The sequence below is a fragment of the Bos mutus genome, chromosome 25 (genome assembly GCF_027580195.1).
Source record: "Bos mutus isolate GX-2022 chromosome 25, NWIPB_WYAK_1.1, whole genome shotgun sequence".
NCBI classification, from domain to species: Eukaryota; Metazoa; Chordata; class Mammalia; order Artiodactyla; family Bovidae; genus Bos; species Bos mutus.
Window position 1 is genome coordinate 34,527,176 of NC_091641.1, and position 19,918 is coordinate 34,547,093.

Consider the following 19,918-nt stretch of genomic DNA (forward strand, 5'->3'; position numbering starts at 1 on the left):
TGGTGGGCTGCAGTTCATAGTATCTCAAAGAGTCAGACATCACAGAGTGACTAACACTTTTACTTTCACTTGTAACACAGCTGCCAGTGCTCAGAATAGAGGGGAAGGAAACGCTGCCCTTCTTTGCAGAGCTTTGCAGGTTAGGGAGAGGTGGCCTCCCAGGCACCTGAGTCTCAGTTACACACACAACCACCCCTGAAGCTCGGACATGTGAGGTGCCTTGCTCAAAGTGCCGGTCACTGAGTGGCAGAGCTGGGGTGCAGACTCAGGTCTGCGAAACAACCCTGTGAGTCTGTTAGATGGAGCCTTAGAGTGAAAAGCTCTTTCTGGCATCCCAGGCACGTCTTTGAGAGGCTCCCCTAGGCTTGGCGATGCAAGAGTTACTATGCTAACTCCCATATCCTGCATCGCACATCACCCGAGCTGCCTGGGCTAATGACAGATCATGTATGCAACGGAGAAAAGCGGACAGACTGCCAGATGTGTGGAAAGAAACCGGCTTGCAGGAAATTGCTATTAGGTGATCATTGTTAGCCTGGGTATTCAGAGTCACCACGTTTCCAAAGGTCGTGCGTTTACCAGACGCTTGATGCATTTTCCCCATCAGCCCTAGATTTTGTCCTCCTGGAGAGACAGCTCTTCCCCTGGATCTGCTGAGAGCAGGTGATTATAATTCTGTCCCCAGCCCCACCCCACCTCCCACCAGCTTCTGGCAGCAGCTGCTACACAGGCACAGGAATGCCTCTCTGGCTCCTGGCTCTGTGTAGGGAGGCACCTAGCTGACCTTGGTGTGCAATGAGCTGGGTTCAAATCCCAGCTGGGCCACTGAGTAATCATAGACACTCATTTGATGCCTGATGGTGGAGAGCTTTTCACATGCTAGGCACTCAGGCAAGTTATTTGTTTGAAACTTAAGTTTCTAAGTTCTCAAGTACTGATGATAACACCACCTACCTTGAAGTGCTGCTGTGAGGAGTGAAACAGAACGTGGAAACAGACACGACTGAACGACTGAGCACAGGAGCCTCTGCGAACATATATTGGCGAGAACAAAACACGACACACTGAATAAAAGCAATCCATGTAAACAGGTACTCAAACAAATGTGTCTCAGTCTGTTGAAACTGCATGACAGCGTACCGTACGCTGGGTGGTTTATAAACAATGGCCACTCTGGAGGCTGGCAGTCTGAGATTAGGGTGCCAGCATAATTGTGGTGAAGGCCCTCCTGGCGTGATACATTCTGGCCAATGCTCGGACACAAGTGTTGGTAAGTCGCTATTTACAGTAGCAAAAAGAAACAACCTACGTGTCCATCAGCTGAAAAACAGAAAAATAAAATGTGGTCTCTCCATATAGTGGGGAAATTATCCAGCTTTAAAATGGAAGCGTTGATACGTGTTACGATGTGGATGGACGGTGACCCTCAGTGAACTGTGGCAGACGCAAAAGACACACTGTAAGGTTCCACGTGTAATGAAACATCCAGAAAAGGCAAATCCACAGACACAGCAGGCAGACTAGTGGTCACCAGGGACAGGAGAGAGGGGAAAAGTGGAGAGAGACTGCTTGATGGGTCACTCCTTTGGGAGTGATGAAAATGGCTTGAAACCAGATAGAGTGACCGTACAACATTGTAGATGTACTAAATGCCACTGAAGTGTACACTTTTTTAACTTATTTTTTTAATTTATTTGGCTGCATCAGGGCTTAGTTGCAGCACGTGGGATCTTTTGTTGTGGGGCACAGACTCTCTGATTGTGGCGTGCGGTCTCAGTGGTTGCGGCTGTCCGGCGTAGTAGCTCTGAGGCACGTGGGATGTTAGTTACCGGACCAGGGATCAAACTTTCGTCCCCTGCATTGCAAAGCAGCTTGAATCACTGGGCCAGGGTTCACGTAAGTCCCTAAATGTTACACTTCAGAATGATGTATTTTATATGAGTTTTACTTTAGTTAAAAAAAAAAATCCATGAATGAACGTCCCTAGTGGTCCAGTGGCTAAGACTCCTTGATCCCAATGCAGGGGGCCCAGGTTTTATCCCTGGTCAGGAAACTAGTTTCCACATGTCGCAACTAGGAGTTTGTATGCTGAAACTGAAAAAAAAAAATGAAAAAGATCCCTCGTGCTCCAACTAAAGATCCTGCACGCCACAATTAGGACCCAGCACAGCCAAAATAAATAAATATTTTTTAAAAATCCATGAATTCACAATGAAACTAAAAGCTTCTTATTTTTAAAAATTTATTATTTTTATTTTTTAAAACTGGATACTATACAATAAATAGCTAAAGTGAAGTTGCTCAGTCATGTCCGACTCTTTGTGGCTCCATGGACTATAGCCCACCAGGCTTCTCCATCCATGGGGTTTTACAGGCAAGAGTACTGGAGCGGGTTGCCATTTCCTTATCCAGGGGATCTTCCCCACCCAGGGATCGAACCCAGGTCTCCCACGTTGAAGGCAGATGCTTTACCCTCTGAGCCACCAGGGAAGTCCTCAAAGACTTTTTAAAAGGGAGGGCATGGAAGGAAAGCTTCAGTGAGAAACTGTGGATGGAAGGATGAATAGTTATAGAAAATCACTCTTAAAAGTCACCTTGATAATGACCGATCCAGATGAGAACCATCAGTGGATGTTAAAAGCCTTGGGGGAAAGACAGTTGAGAGAGAAGATAGACACATAGTCCGCAGTGACCTGACCAGACTGGCACGTTGATCTCAGATTTCCAGCCTCCAGAGCAGTGAGGAGGAAATTCCTGTTGTTTATAAGCTGCCCAGGCTGAAGTATACTGTGATAGCAGCTAGAATGAACCAGGATATAACAGGTTGTTGCTTCTGCTGCTCGGTCGCTCAGTTGTGTCCAACTCTGCGACCCCATGGACCGTAGCCCACCAGGCTCCTCCATCCATCGATTCTCCAGGCAAGAATATTGGAGTGGGTTGCTATCACCTTCTCCAGGGAATCTTTCCGACCTGGGGATTGAACCCGTGTCTCTTGCTTAGTTGGCAGGCAGATTCTTTACCACTGAGCCACCTGAGAAGCCCAAGAGATAACTTATATACCATCAAAGTCACTATTTTAAAGTGCAAAAATGGGTGGATTTTACGTATTCACAACATTGCACAGCCAGCACCACTGTCTAATTCCAGAATGGGATTATCACCCTCAAACAAACCCTGTGCCCATCAGTGCCCTCTTGTAACCAAAAGTGGGGATCTGGCTGCTCGCCACTCAACAGCTAATAAAGAGGCTAGGTTGGTGGAAAGGGAAGTTTGCTTTATTTTGGATACTAGCAACCGGGAGGAGGGCAGACACCTGTCCAAACACTGACTCCCCCCGGCCCCCACCCCAACACCCCCAACAACCAGTGGGCAAGAGTTTTATAGACAGAGGGAGGGGGTACTTGTAGAAACAGCACAGTGAGCTCTGACAGTCATCTTGAAATTGGTTCTGTGGTGGTCTGACCAGCATCATCTTGATCATTTTAAGTACAATTAACTTTCAGTTCCGTATTCCCAGGTGGCTCGGTAGTAAAGAATCCACCTGCTGATGCAGGAGACTCGGGAGATGTGGGTTCAATCGCTGGGTCAGGAAGATACCCTGGAGGAGGAAATGGCAACCCACTCCAGTATTTTTGCCTGGAGAATCCCATGGACAGAGGACAGCCATGGGGTCCTCTGACAGCCCTGGCGGGCTACAGTCCATGGGGTCGCAAAGAGTTGGACATGACTGAGCAGCTAAACAACACCAACCATCCATTCAAGTATCTCTGTTGCACACCTGTTTTATTTTCTTCCTAAGCCTGTGGTGCTCCAGAATGACCTGCTATTTAATTTCTTCTTGTTTATCATCTGTCTCTTGCACTAGAATGTAAGATGCTAGACAGCAGGGCCAGGCTTTCCTGCCTCATTGTTATCCTGAGTACCTGGGGTGCGATAAGGGGCTCTTTGCAGGATGAACAAGAGGCTGGAGACCTTCAGAGCGCCTCCGGAGGCTCTGTTGCCCCCGCATGTCATGAGGAGGATGTAGCTTCAGAGAAGCTGCCCTCTGACATCCCAATGACTCCCTGTGTGTGGCAGGGAAAAGAAAATCCCGGTCGGAGTGGATCAAAATGTTCTCTTTTTGAGATCAGCTTAAGAAGTCACCCTGTTCTCTTCCCGTGTCTGGCTTTGGGAAAGTAATGAATATTTCCAAGAGTAATGAATACTTGCAAGTGTCACACGCCTGCTCTGTTTCCTTTTTTCCCCAGATTACCCCAGACCCAGGATGTTGGGGGAAGACCTTGAATGGCACCTTCTCTTCCCTGCAAGGCTCCCTCCCTCTTCTGATTATGGCTGTCTCCTCACGAAGTATCTGATCGCTGTATCTTGGCCCTTATTATAAGTAGCAGAGCAGTGGAATCAGTGGGGTCTAGTTAGTGGGGTACATCCTCTGAAGAGTGGGGGCAGTATTGGGGGATGGGGGGAACTAATGTACCATCCCCCCCACCCAGGGAAGGATTAACTTCTTTCTTTCCTTTCTTCCTTCCTCTCTTTAAAAAATTATCTTGTAGCTGCTTTTCTTTTTCTTATAATTTTAACATGTTATTTACTTATTTTCATCTGCACTGGGTCTTCATGGCTGCACGTGGGCTTTCTCGAGTTGCAGCGCACGGGGGCTACTCTCTCGTTCTGGTAAACGGGCTTCTCATTGCAGTAGCTTCTCTTGTTTTAGAGCACGGGCTCTTGGAGTTCAGGCTCAGTAGTTACGGCGCACAGGCTTAGTTGCTGTGCGGCTTGTGGGATCTTGCCGGGCTAGGGATCAAACCTGTGTCCCCTGCATTGGCAGGTGGATTCTTAACCACTGGACCACCAGGGAGACCCTAGAGCTGCTTTTCAACGGTCTCTGCCCCAACAGCCTCTTTTGGTGGGTCTCCTCTCTGGTTCCTATTTCGTCTTATTTAATGTATATCTATTTTCTTCAAGTTTGGGCAGGAATTGATCTTTACTAGCTGTTTTAGGGGCAGCAAATCTGGAACCTGAAGCCATGTCCTGGTTAGTAATTCCCAAACCAACAGAGGCTGTGCCAGGCATCTCACATTTTTTTTTTAAATCGCTTTTAATTCTCACAACAACTCTATGAGAGAAGTATTGTTCCCGTTTTACAAAGAGGTCAGGGGGGTTAAGTCATGGGCCTAGCATCCATTCCTTTCCTTTTCTTTACCTCCTTTCCATCCTTCTTTTCTTAAAACATGAAGAATATTAGTAAATGTTATTTTTTTGGGGGCAGTTCACAGCAAAATTGAATGGAAAGTTACAGAGATTTAGATTCAATGTGTCCCCTGAAAACTGCTCCCCCTACCCCCAATCCATAGCCCCAGGGACCTCTCCATCTGAGCTGTAGTTCCTTTTTCTCCCAGTGCCTTGAAATCTGACGCACAGGTGGGCAGTCATGGTCTCGACATTCAGGTGACTTTGATGGATGCCCAGGACTCCTCTCATAGAGAGGCTCTCTTCTTGTTGTTTTTTTTTTTTAAGATTTTTTTTTTTAATGTGGACCATTTAAAAGTCTTTATTGAATTTGTAGCAATATTGCTTCTGTGTTACGTTTTGGTTTTTTGGCCCCGAGGTGTGTGAGTTCTTAGACTCCTAACCTAACAGAAGCAGAAGATATTAAGAAGAGATGGCAAGAATACACAGAAGAACTGTACAAAAAAGATCTTCATGACCCAGATAATCATGATGGTGTGATCACTGACCTAGAGCCAGACATCCTGGAATGTGAAGTCAAGTGGCATTAGAAAGCATCACTACGAACAAAGCTAGTGGAGATGATAGAATTCCAGTTGAGCTATTCCAAATCCTGAAAGATGATGCTGTGAAAGTGCTGCACTCAATATGCCAGCAAATTTGGAAAACGCAGCAGTGGCCACAGGACTGGAAAAGGTCAGTTTTTATTCCAATCCCAAAGAAAGGCAATGCCAAAGAATGCTCAAACTACTGCACAATTGCACTCATCTCACACACTAGTAAAGTAATGCTCAAAATTCTCCGAGCCAGGCTTCAGCAATATGTGAACCGTGAACTTCCTGATGTTCAAGCTGGTTTTAGAAAAGGCAGAGGAACCAGAGATCAAATTGCCAACATCTGCTGGATCATGGAAAAAGCAAGAGAGTTCCAGAAAAACATCTATTTCTGCTTTATTGACTATGCCAAAGCCTTTGACTGTGTGGATCACAAGAAACTGTGGAAAATTCTCAAAGAGGTGGGAATACCAGACCACCTGATCTGCCTTTTGAGAAATTTGTATGCAGGTCAGAAAGCAACAGTTAGAACTGGACATGGAACAACACACTGGTTCCAAATAGGAAAAGGAGTACGTCAAGGCTGTATATTGTCACCCTGTTTATTTAACTTATATGCAGAGTACATCATGAGAAATGCTGGACTGGAAGAAACACAAGCTGGAATCAAGATTGCCGGGAGAAATATCAATAACCTCAGATATGCAGATGACACCACCCTTATGGCAGAAAGTGAAGAGGAACTCAAAAGCCTCTTGATGAAAGTGAAAGTGGAGAGTGAAAAAGTTGGCTTAAAGCTCAACATTCAGAAAACGAAGATCATGGCATCCGGTCCCATCACTTCATGGGCAATAGATGGGGAAACAATGGAAACAGTGTCAGATTTTATTTTTCTGGGCTCCAAAATCACTGCAGATGGTGATTGCAGCCATGAAATTAAAAGACGCTTACTCCTTGGAAGGAAAGTTATGACCAACCTAGATAGCATATTCAAAAGCAGAGACATTACTTTGCCGACAAAGGTTCGTCTAGTCAAGGCTATGGTTTTTCCTGTGGTCATGTATGGATGTGAGAGTTGGACTGTGAAGAAGGCTGAGCACCGAAGAATTGATGATTTTGAACTGTGGTATTGGAGAAGACTCTTGAGAGTCCCTTGGACTGCAAGGAGATCCAACCAGTCCATTCTGAAGGAGATCAGCCCTGGGATTTCTTTGGAAGGAATGATGCTAAAGCTGAAACTCCAGTACTTTGGCCACCTCATGCGAAGAGTTGACTCACTGGAAAAGACTCTGATGCTGGGAGGGATTGGGGGCAAGAGGAGAAGGGGACGACAGAGGATGAGATGGCTGGATGGCATCACTGACTCGATGGACGTGAGTCTGAGTGAACTCTGGGAGTTGGTGATGGACAGGGAGGCCTGGCGTGCTGCGATTCATGGGGTCGCAGAGTCGGACACGACTGAGCGACTGATCTGATCTGATCTGAACCTGATACTGAACAAGCACCTCCTGTGTTGGAAGGCGAAGTCTTACTCACTGGACCAGCAGGGAAATCTCTCTTGTCCGAGAGTCCTCTGGGGGTTGTGGCTGTATTGAGTAAGGACTTCCTAGAACGTGCTGTGGTTTGAAATGCAGGACTTGGCGGATAGGGAATAGGCTGGGGAGGAGGAAAAACACAGAATTGGGGTCAGGAGGGGTCTCAGGCAGCTTAAGGGAGGCAGGGGTTGAGATTCTGGGCTCTGGACTCCAGTAGACCTATGAGGCTTTGGCCCCCACCTGTGAGACTTTGAGTGACCACGCTGAGCGTTGGCTTCCTTCTGGGTGGACCAGAACAGGCTGATTTAATGCCTTCTCCCCTGCAGTGCTCCCCCACCGCCACCCTCATATAGGCACCCCTACCCCCAGAACAGGAGTGGAGAGTTGTTGGAGAGTCAGGTTGCAGATGGATCCCTTTGATTCTGTTCCCAGCCTTTGTCATCTTTTTCCCCCCACCTTTCTCCAACTCGAAATTTCTCTTTTTTAGCTGACGACACTCCGTGAGCCTTTAGATCTCACAGAGCTGCTTTGATCATATGGCTCACCATTATCAGATCCTTTTATCTCGGGAACATTTGGCAAACCAGATCTAATCAATACAGAGTGGCAGAGGGCTTGTGGAAGGTCCACGTCTTCCAGGGCCTCCTTTAAGAGCCTGGCCTCGGATGAGGGTGCCCTCGTCTGGGAACTTGCACTCAGCTGGCTGCACCCACCCTGGACCCACGAAGCAGTGCAGAACACAGCACCCTGGCTTGGAGGCTTGCTGCATGCTTACATGAGTCATTTCCTATTCTCCAAGCTGCCTTTAGAGGGAGACACCAAGACTGGCCCCATTTTGCAGACCAGCAAACTGAGGCTCAGAGATGCAGTCACTGAATTCCTAGAGGGCTGGCCCAGATGGGTCTTATTACCAAAAAGTGTGTGGAGTCTGGCTGCTTACCGTTCAAAAGCCAATAAACAGGCCAGGTTGGTGGAAAGGCTTTATTTCAGATGCCGGCCACTGGATGGGGGTGCAGAAGGTGGTGGACATCTGTCAAAGGCTGACTTTCCCTCCCCTGGCAACCAGTGGGGCATGAACTTTTATAGACAGAAGTCGGGGCTGGGGGACTACATGCAGAATCTGAGTCATCTTCAGATTGGTCGTCGGTGGTCTGACCGGCATCATCTTGGTGGTTTTAGGTACAGTTAATTTTCAGTTCCAGAGTCCATTTGTTCCCATTTCTTTGTGGTCAGTTCTCTGAATTGTGGCAGCTCATGTCCTGGGTACAGTCTGGTCACCATGTCGTTAACTTCTCCACCTGGTGTTTAGTATCTATAAGACAACTCGCAGGATGTGGCTCAGAATATTATCAATAGCCCTTGAGAAAGAACTAAAGGTCCCTGACTATGTTTAATGACTACATCATTATTATTTGGTTTCCTTTTTTATTTTGATTGTTTCCCTTTTTTCAGCATTTCTCACTTCTCTGATTAAACTTATTCTTTGATTAAAGTTTTTGCACAGACAGAAGGCAGGCAGAGGGCATGGTATGCGGGGGGGCCGGGGCAAGAACCATAGGGTCCTGCTCGTTTCAGTCCGACCCTGAAAAGTGGTTTGGAAAAGTCAAGGGAATCTTCTAAGCTGTGCTTCCAGCTTTCTGGAGTCAGGCAGTCTCAGGGCCAATATTGTCCTTGCCCCTCCTCCCCCTCTTAGATCATGTTCTCCCAGAAGCAGCCCCAGAGATGAGAATTCACGGGCAAGTGCTTTATCAGGGAAGTGTTTCCGGGAGAAATTGGGAAGGGAGTGAGGGAGTCAGGACAGGGAAGGCGAGAATACCAGCAGGAGAGAGAGATCAGGCGGAAGGCCAGCCTCAGCCCGATCCCACAGGGAACCCTAGGGCAGAAGTCACGTCACAGTCTTTCTCTCGCCTTGAGGCAAGTGCAGGAGTCTCCTAGGGCCGTTGTAAGAAAGGAGCACAAACTAAGTGGCTTAGAACAACAGAAGGAGTTTCTCTCACGATTGGGCTTCCCCAGTGGGTCAGCAGTAAAGAACCCGCCTGTCAATGAAGGAGGCCCGGGTTCAATCCCTGGGTCAGGAAGATCCCCTGGAGGAGGAAATGTCAACCCACTCTGGTATTCTTGCCTGGGAAATCCCATGGACAGAGGAGCCTGGTGAGCTATAGTCCATGGGGTTGCAGGAGTCGTACATGACTTACTGACTAAACACACACACACACACACACACACACACGCATGCTCTCTCTTTCTCTTTTTCAGTTCCAGAGGCACAGACACACACACACACACATACACATATACACATTCTCTCTCTCTCTCTTTTTCTCAGTTCCAGAGGCTAGAAGCCCAGAAGCAAGGTGTTGGCAGGGCCAGGCTCCCGCTGAGGGCCCCTGGGAAAGGTCTACCCCACACTTGTCTTCCAGCTGACAGCCCTGGGCGTTCCTTGCCTTGTAGACTCCAGTTCCTGCCTCCATCTTTGCATGGTCTTCTCTTCTGTGTCTACATCTTCTCTTCTTCCTACAAGAACCTTTGGATCTAGGGCCCTAAGAGATAATCCAAGATGATCTTCTGACGACAGACTCACTCCTCCAATGTCTAATCCACTCTGCTGCTTTCCTAGAGCATCTGACCCTGCATAGCCTTGCACATGTGTGCACGTGCTTGGTTATGTCCGACTCTTTGCAGCCCCATGGACTCTCGCCCACCAGGCTCTTTTGTCCATGGGATTTCTCAGGGAAGAATACTGGAGTGGTTTGCCAATTCTTTCCCCAAGGGATCTTCCCAACCCAGGGATCAAACCCGCATCTCCTGCCTTGGCAGGCAGATTCTTTACTACTGAGCCTCTTGGGAAGCCCATATTCCTGTACCTCTTCTTTTTTAAAATTTTGGGCTGCACCACGCAGAATGGGAAATGCCAATTCCCTGACCAAGGATCGCACCCATTACCTGGCCCACCAACCCCCCTGCATTGGAAGCATGGAGTCTTAACCTCTGGACCGCCAGGGAAGTCCCAGCCCTATACCTCTTTTGATGGCTTGATTGGAAGCCCTGGAAACCAGCAATGGCAAAAATACACTAAAACGTGTGACCATGTGCTTGGGGACTCTAGCATCAAACAAATGGAAAAGCTGGGAAAGCCAGCCCTTCAGAGGGACAGGATCCAGAGAGCTCAGGAAATTTAGAATTGAAGCAAAGGGTCCTGGCTCAAGGCGTTACCTTAGAAATGGGGTAATTGTAGCCTCAAGCACTTTCCTTCATCGAGTTTTCTCTTCACAATGCAGATTTTGGAAAGAGGAGCATCTAATTGGTCTACCTTGCTGTGAGTGAACAGGGCACCTTGATTGACAGTCCCCTAGGGTGGCACAACGGAGCAGTTAGTTCCCCTAAGAAAAACTAGGGTACCATTGCCTGAAGGAGAATGGTGCTGGGCAGCCTCAAACCCCAGATGCTCACCGAGAGTCCCTTCCCACTCCGGGTGTGCCAGGCGTATCAGGGTGCTGGTGGTTTTGCAAAGACCACGCTCTCACTCTGTGTACCCAGAACGCCCTGCCTTGCACCTTGGCCGTTAATTAGTACCTCCTTATCCTTGGAGCTCTCCATCCCTCCCCATCCCCTCACTGGGCTGAGTTAAGGGGACTCTGTGCTCCCGCAGGGGGCCCTGGGCTTCCTTCTGTCAGCTCCTAGAGGTGGCTGCACTGTGGTCTGCCCCTCCTCTCTCCAGCCAGCTTCTGGCCGTGGTGCCAGCTCAATAAGTATTGACGTTTGGTGTGACCATGGCTATTCTTCCTGTTCTGTGGGGGAATTTTAGCCACGGTTGAAAAGGGCAGCTTCTGCGCAAAAACAAAAATTTCGATTTCTTCGTTCTCAGTTGAGAAAATGTGTTGCAGTTCAGGGCAGCGCTGAGCTCAGTGGAGAAGGAAAGAACAAGAGAGTCAGGGAGGCGGGGGTGGTTCCTGGAAGGTGGGCTGGCAGGAAGGTAAGCAGGAGGTGCTGCACGTTGTCTGGGATTAAGATGGATCCAGAGGCTGGGATGCTGTGAGGAGGGGGGCACCCACAAGGGACCTGGAACTGGGTATGAGAACTGTTGCCCAAACTTAGCCTCTGTTCCCCGGTGCCAAAATAGAAACTCAGAGACAGGGAGTTTCCTGGTGGCTCAGTGGTAAAGAATTCACCTGTCAGTGCAGGAGACGCGGGTTCGATCCCTGGTCCTGGAAGATTCCACATACTTTGGGGCAGCTGAGCCCGTAAGCCACAACTGCAGAGCCCATGATGTAAATCCTAAGAGCCTCAACTACTGAAGTCTATGTGCCCCAGAGCCCATGCTCCGCAACAAGGGAAGTCACTGCAGTGAGAAGCCTGTGCGCTGCAATGAAAAGTAGCCCTAACTCACTGCAACTAGAGAAAGCCCATACTCAGCAATGAAGACCCAGCACAGCCAAAAATAAATAATAGTTAAAAAAAAATAAACGTGGAGACAAGAATTTTGGGTGTAGTAGAATTCTAAGAGTAGCTTTCATTGCTTTGGCTGGCAAAGGGGGCCACAGCGGGCTAAAGCCCTGAAGACCATGTGACCTACCCTGGAGTGGGGAGTGAGGAGTTTTGTAGCATTCAAGGAGAAGGGTGTGATCAGCCTGTGGACATCTCTCAGATTGGTTGGCATCAAGGCGAAGCTTCAAGCCTCATCAGCCTTCTGGTTGCAACCAGTCTAGGGTCTGTGTTCTTGTGGTCAGCAGTTTCCATTTGGAGGGGGTCAGCTTCCTGCAAAAGCAACTCAGGAATGTGTGTCAGGCCTTTATCTGTAGCTTTCGGGGAACTGGGAGTTCTGTGATTCGGCTAAGAGGCAGCATTATAGTCTAAATTGTTACCAGTGCCCCAGCCCCAACAGCAAGTCTTTGTTCCTTACCTTTTCATGTTTCCCAGTCATTAACTCTCGAGTCAGCACTTTACTTCAAAAGACAAGGACACGGGGGCTTGTACATGGTTTCAGAATCAACAGCCATCCCCAGGGGAGGCAGTGCCACGTGGGCCCCAAGGCCCAGGCTTTGAAGTCTTGGATTCAAGTCCTCTTTTGCTAACAAGCTATGTGAATGTGGGCAAGTTATGTCCCAGAGCCTCAGTTTCTTCCATCTGTAAAATGGGGATAAGTAGCACCCCACATGACAGAGTGGTTCCAGGGATTCAAGGAAACGGCCCAGTTTGGTCCATGGTTTATAGTATTTGCTCAATAAATACATTTGTCTCTCTTCAGTCCCTGAACAGTTCACATAGAACTCTGGTCTCAGGCCAAATCCAGCCTGGCTTTTGTGAATAACGTTTTATGGGCACATTTTATTGGCAAACAGCCAAGCCCACTCTTTTACCTTTGTGGCTTCTCACATGATACAACAACAGCAGGGTTTGCTGCCAAAATCTTGGCCTGCTGTGCACTTACGCCTGAAAGCAAAAGGGAGGCAGAGGTTCAGGGGGATGAGCAAAGAGTAGCTTTATTCTTTGCCAGGCAAAGAGGGACTAGAGGAGGCTAGGGCCTCAAGAACTGTGCCCCTCTCGGTGGGAAGTAGGGAGAGGTTTTATATCCGGGGCTTCTGGGAATGAAGCTCTTGCATTTCTTTTCTTCTGCAAATTTACTGCCAAAGCTGGCATCAGGTGGCTGAGCAGCTGGGTCTAGTGTCCCTGAAGTTATCGGCCCTTGACCTTCTTTTTGAAATGCAGAATGCTGCCAGAGAGTGTAGGAGGTGAACAATGCCAGGTGCAGAGCACAGTTCACATGGTGTCTGAGAGTAATTAGCTTTGTTTAGTTTTGTGAAGGACAAGTCTAGCTGCAAGCCTTCATTAGTAGCGATAGCTAAAGACTGCACGACTGAAGCGACTTAGCAGCAGCAGCGGCCAACAGTGTTTAGCTCCTGCAGGCCTGTTTGGCTGGCATATGCCAAAGGCTGTTCACTCATTTCTGTTTTTTTCTACAACATTTTCATCTAGATCTCCACTAAGGAACTCTCATCACAGCCCCAGAAGCCCTTCTGCCATGAAGCGTCTTGGCGAGCAGAGAGCAAGGTACCTTTGAGTTTACTGCAGATTCTGTTGTTGTTCAGTCGTTCAGTCGTGTCCGACTTTTTGCGACCCCATGGATGGCAGCACGCTAGGCTTCCCTGTCCTTCACTATCTCCCAGAGTTTGCTCAAACTCATGTCCATTGACTCAGTGATGCCATCCAATCATCCCATTCTCTGTCGTCCCCTTCTCCTCCTGCCCTCAATCTTCTCCAGTGTCAGGATATTTTCCATTGAGTCGTCTCTCCACATCAGGTGGCCAAAGTATTGGAGCTTCAGCATCAGCATCAGTCCTTCCGGTGAATATTCAGGGTTGATCTCCTTCAGGATGGACTGGTCTGATCTCCTTGCTGTCCAAGGGACTCTCAAGAGCCTTCCCCAACACCACAATTTGAAAGCATCAGTTCTTTGGCGCTCAGCCTTCTTTATGGTCCAACTCTCACATCCATACTACTGGAAAAACCATGGCTTTGACTATGCAGGCTTTTGTCAGCAAAGTGATGTTTCTGCTTTTTAATCCGCTGTCTCGGTTTGTCATAGCTTTTCTTCCAAGGAGCAAGCATCCCATTCAGCATCTTCCTTACCTACAATCATGTGTTAGGACATGGTGTCCAGGGTCAGACAGGGAACCCCCTCCCCTTGGCCCCCCATCAAGAGTCAGAAAGGAGCATCATTGGTAATGCCTATGAAAATATTCCTGACTTAAAGTAGAGCTTTCTGGGGGATATGGTGGTCTTTCTAGTGGGCTCTGAACACCTCACTTCTCTTTGCAGCAGGATTGCAGGGTTAGGAGTGTTGGTTCTGGGCAAATTGCATCGCTTCCTCTGTGTGCCTCAGTTTCTCTATCTGTAAAGTGGGAATAATGCTAGCACATTCCTCATAGGGTTTTTGCGAGGATGGAGTCAATGTGGGTACAGTATTTCTCACAGGGCCTGGGACACAGCAAGCACTCAGTAAATGTTTGCTGATTTGTGATAGTTTTGTTAATCATCTGGGTAGGGACATGGAAAGGGCTTCTCTGGTGGCTCAGCAGTCATCAATCTACCTGCCAATGCAGGAGACCCAAAAGACTTGAGTTCGATTTCTGGATCTGCAAGATCCCCTGGAGAAGGAAATGGCAACCCACTCCAGTATTCTTGCCTGGAGAATCCCAGGGACAGAGGAGCCTGTGGGGCTGTAGTCCATGGGGTCGCAAAGAGTCGGACAGGACTGGTGACTAAACAACAACAGCAGGGACACAGAGAAGACCCTCAGCCTTCTAGAGACCCTCTCCTGAGCTCGCTGACAATGCTCGTAGCCCTGGAGCCCCGATGTGCAAGGACCAGCGGGCACGTCAACCCCACCTGCTGTGACCTTTGCGTCCAGTCAGCTTCCCTTCACCAAGGCTCTTTTATGAGCCGCTTCTTCACTGCATACTGTCAGGCAGAGGAGGTGTTTTTCAGGCCAGCCGACAGTGTGAAGTGTGAAAAGGTTAAAGTGGGGAGGTGGGAGATGAGGCGTACATAATGGGAAGGACGTGAGGCCCAAAGCAGGGTGGTGGTGTTCTGACCCGTCTTCCCTCAGTATCCATGCTGGAGTCATAATTGCTAAATGGAGGTAGCTATGCTCACTCTGTCCCCAACACGCCTTCCTTAAATCACTCTGTGGACCTGGGTTCTGGGTGGGACTGTTAACCATGACACTCCTGTCCCTGGAAGATGGTCATGAGACCCAGGATGGCCAGTCATAGAGTGCCAGCCTCCTGGTGATATAATCAGGCCAATCAGATTCTCCTTTCAGATTAACCTGTGGATTTGGGGAGATGGATGCTTTTGTTCTCCTAGGGTTGCCAGACCAGGAGGAAGCATGTGGACAGAGCCTGAAAAACAGAAGCAAGCAGAGCTCATAGATTGGTAAAGACAGAGTCCTGCTGATAGAGATCCTTCCAGCTCCTGGATACAGCCATGGCTGGAGCTAACCACCCAGACCTCCCCAATTATATGAGCTCTTTTGAGCTTAGATTCTTATTTAAAAAAATATTTTTAAATATTTATTTTAATTAATTACTTTGACTGTGCCAGGTCTTAGTTGCGGCAAATAGGATCTAGTTCCCCAACCAGGGGTTAAACCCAGGTCCCCTGCATCAGGAGCTTGGAGTCTTAGCCACTGGACCACCAGGAAAGTCCCTGAGTTTAGACTTCTTTAAGTTAGGTTTCTGCAACTTGAAACTGAATAAGGATAAACAGTGTGAGATTTATTGAGCACTTACCCTTTGGCCAGACACAGTGCTAAGAATTTGATGAACATTATCTGATTCGTTTCTGGTAAGTCGCTTCATCTCTTGGAGACTTAATTTGCTAGTATGTAAACTAGGTGTGTTCTGACTTGGTTACTCAGACAGTAAAGAATCTGCCTACAGTGCAGGAGACCCAGGTTCGATCCTTGGGTTGGGAAGATCCCCTGGAGAAGGGAATGGCTACCCACTCCAGTATTCTTGCCTGGAGAATTCCATGGACAGAGGAGCCTGGTGGGCTATAGTCCATGGCGTCACAAAGAGTCAGACACAACTGAGTGACTAACACTTTCACTTTCAAAGTAGGTATAATGTTGTAAGAATAAGATTGTTGGGAGACTTAAGTAAGTAAAACATATGGAGTGCCTGGCATATCGTAGTAGTGTTACAGAGAAGAACTGACTCTATGTTGGAGCTGTCTCTTTTACTTTAACATTTGCTTCTGTTCTCTAAAAGTATACTGTCCATACATAACAGCCTTCCTCAGGGAACCCTGCCCCTCTGCCTGAAGGTTAAACCAAAATGCCTTTGTTTGGGACCCCATCCACCTGCGGATGGCTACAGGAAGGAAGAAATCAACACATCCCCTCCCTGAGACTGGCCATTCTAGGAGACATTTGCAAGATGAATGGCATCCAGACCCTGTAAGATGGTTATTTTGAGACATTAGTCTTCCATCTTCCCGGTCAGCAGGCTTTCTGAATAAAGTCATTTTCCTTGCCTCAACACCTCGTCTCTTGGTTAATTGGCCTGTCATGTAGCAAGCAGAGTGAGCCTGGACTCTGTAACAGCAGGTCCTCATGAAACATCAGATACTTTTCTCAGACTGGGGAACTCTGTGATGAGCATCTTTGAATGTACCTTTTGGAGCAATTGCTTCTCTATTTCTCAAAGTGGAAATTCAGGATCAGGAGTATGCCCTTGTTAAGGTCCTCAACACAAAGCCCCTGATTGCTCTTCAGAAACCTGCCAATTGTATTAGTTGTCTGTTGCCGTGTAACAAATCACCACCGATTTAATGGCTTAAAGAGCACATCTCTATTATCTCACCATTTCTGTGGATCAGGAGGCCAGGCGTAGATAGGTTAGGGCCTCTGCTTTAGTCTTTTTTTTTCTTTTAATTTATTTTAGCTGTGCTAGGTCTTTGTTGCACTCGGGCTTTCTCTAGTTGCGGTGAGTGAGGGCTACTCTCTAGTTGCAGGGCGCAGGCTTCTTATTGCATTGGCTCCTCTTCTTCCAGGGCACAGGCTCCAGGGCACATGGGCTCTGGAGCTTGGGCTCAGTGAATGTCATGCATGGGTTTAGTTGCCCTGTGGCATGTGGCATCTTCCCAGACCAGGGGTTGAACCCATGTCCCCTGCATTGACAGGTGGATTCTCAACCACTGGACCACCAGGGAAGTCCTGCTTCAGTCTTTCCTAAGCCTACAGTCAAGCTGTTGGCTGGGGCTGGGGTCTCATTTGAAAGCTCCACTGAGATAGGATCTGATTCCAAGCTCACTCGGGTTGTTGGCAGGACTGAATTCCTCCAGAGCTGTTTGCTAAAGGTCTCATTTCCTCACTAGCTGGAGGGCCATGTATAGCTGCTGGCCATGCTGGCCTTTGCAACATGAAGTGTGCAGGTTGAGAAGGCAAACGGAGAAAGCATGCCAGCAAGATCATCACAGTCTCTTATAACCACAGAAATGACATCCTGCTGCCTTTGCTGCATGCTGCTCTTTAGACACACGTCCCATGTCTCACTCACAGTCACAAAGACGGGAATTACATGAAGGTGGGCTCACTGGGGACCATCACTTCTTTCTTTTGTGAATTGTGTTCTTTGTGTTTGCCTAGGAAATCTTGCTTACTCCAAGGCCACAAGGATTTCTTCCTATGTCCTCCTCTATTTTTTTTTTAATATTCATTTATTTTTGGCTGTGTCGGGGCTCGGTTGCAACACTCAAGACCCTCGTCGCAGGACGTGGGTTCAGTAGTTGCCCTGTGGCGTGTGAGATCTTAGTTCCCCAACCAGGGGTCAAACCCACATCCCCTGCATTGGAAGGTGGGTTCTCAACCACTGGACCACCAGGGAAGTCCCCAGTAGTTTTATAGCTTTAGTTTTTGCACTTAGGCCTATGAGCCCTTTGGAATTAATTTTTCTATCTAGTGCAAGGTGCAGATTGAGGTTTATATGTTTGCAAATGATGTCCAACTGAATGATGTAATGACAGTTGAAGAGAAAATGCTGCATGTAGCATGATTAAAACTCTAATAATTAGGTCTTATATATCATGAGCGCTTACTATGGGTAAGGCTCCAGCTAAATGTTTTTACCTGTGTTATTTCAGGAAGAACTAGTTAAATATCTTCCCAGAGCTATGCATGTGATCAAAGTTACACACGGTTTTTATATTGAACATTTCCACACCTCCCCGGTCCAGCCCATCCCAGGAGTCCCTGCCTACACATTCTCTGGGGGATTCTATTCAGACTTTAAGTCGTGGCTGAGGTTGGGTAAGGCCAGGCTCGTCTGGCCTGTGTCTAGACACCTCATTTCCCTAGGTTGTTGTAGAAAAGAGAGATTTCTTAACAATGGAAAGGTGTTTCTCAACAAAACCCCAGGGCCAGAGGGAAGAATGGAAGGAGGGAGGGAGAAAAGAGAATTGTTCTTACCTAAAAAAAAATTAATTAATTTTGTTTGCGCCGGGTCTTCATTCCCGTGCACGGACTCGCTTCAGCGGCCGTGAGCAAGGGGGCCGCTCTTCGTTGCGCGCGGCTTCTCACTGCAGGGGCTCCGCCTGCCGCAGGGCACAGTCTCTCGGCCTGTGGGCTTCAGCAGTTGGCAGCACGTGGTCCCAGTAGTTGTGGCTGGTGGGCTGTCTACAGCGCAGGCTCAGTAGTTGTGGCCCATGGACTTTAGTTGCTCTGCGGTATGTGAGATCTTCCCGAACGTGGGCTCGAACCCGTGCCCACAGCATTGCAAGGCGGATTCTTATCCACTCTACCACCCGGGAAAGTGAAAGTGAAAGTCGCTCCGTATACAGTCCATGGAATTCTCCAGGCTAGAACACTGGAGTGGGTAGCCTTTCCCTTCTCCAGGGGATCTTCCCAACCCAGGGATTGAACCCAGATCTCCCGCATTGCGGGCAGATTCTTTACCAGCCGAGCCACAAGGGAAGCCCAAGAATACTGTAGTGGGTAGCCTATCCCTTCTCCAGTGGATCTTCCTGGCCCAGGAATCGAACTGGGGTCTCCTGCATTGCAAGTGGATTCTTTACCAGCTGAGCTACCACCAGGGAAGTCCCCTGCTTGCTTTTTTTTTTTTTTTTGGAAATATTTATTTATTAGGTTGCACTGGTCTTAGTTGAGTCACGTGGGATCTTCGGTCTTCGTGGCAGTATGTAAAGTCTAGTCACCTGAACAGGGATGTAACCCTGTATTGGGAATGTGGAGTCTTAGCCGATGGACCACCAGGGAAGTCCCTGAATGTGCTCACTTTATTATTATTATTTTTTTAAAAGACTTTTTTGTGTGTGTGTGTGTATCATTGTCTTTATTGAATAGGTGGATTCTTTACCAGCTGAGTTACCACCAGGGAAGTCCCCTGCTTGCTTTATTTTTGGAAATATTTATTTATTAGGTTGCACTGGGTCCCAGTTGAGTCACATAGGATCTTCAGTCAAGTCTTTATTGAATTTGTTACCATATTGCTTCTGTTTTATGGTTTGGGGTTTTTTTGGCCACGAGGCATGTGGGAATCTTAGCTTCCAGACCAGGGAATCGGACTTGCACCCCCTGCATTGGATGGAAAAGCCTTGGACTGCCAGGGAAGTCCCCTTAGCTGAACTGTTGAAGCTTCTAGCTAACCTACTATTTCTGTCTCAGTGATGAGGAACTGCAGGGGCAAGTGGCCTGGCGTGCCTGTGGACATCAGCTACCCAGTTTCTTCCCCCTACGTCGCATGTTAGGTGTTGGTCTGGAGAACAGGCTGGAAAGTATAGCCAGGTGTCCTGCAGTTCAGCTTTAGAATGCCTAAAATGTATTATTGCTTGGAAAATTCCTTTTGTTCAAGCCTAGGCAAGTCTGGCTTTTACAAATTTGTATACCTACTTGTGGTTTAGTTGCTAAGTCATGCCCAACTCTTTGCAACCCCGTAGATTATAACCTGCCAGGCTCCTCTGTCCATGGGATTTCCCAGCAAGAATACTGGAGAAGGTTGCTTATATACATGGGCTTCCCAGCTAGCACAGTGGTAAATAACCCACTTGCCAGTGCAGAAGATGCAAGGGACTTGGGTTCAATCCCCG

At 48.0% G+C, this 19,918-nt stretch overlaps 1 long non-coding RNA gene across 1 annotated transcript in view; it reads left to right on the forward strand.

Moving 5' to 3' along the window:
- LOC138985552 (uncharacterized) overlaps window positions 1–19,918 on the forward strand; it is a 61,210-nt gene that overhangs the window by 5,733 nt on the left and 35,559 nt on the right. The window contains exon 2 of the long non-coding RNA XR_011462593.1: window positions 13,289–13,363. This is a non-coding gene — a long non-coding RNA (uncharacterized lncRNA). The remainder of the gene's footprint in view (window positions 1–13,288; window positions 13,364–19,918) is intronic.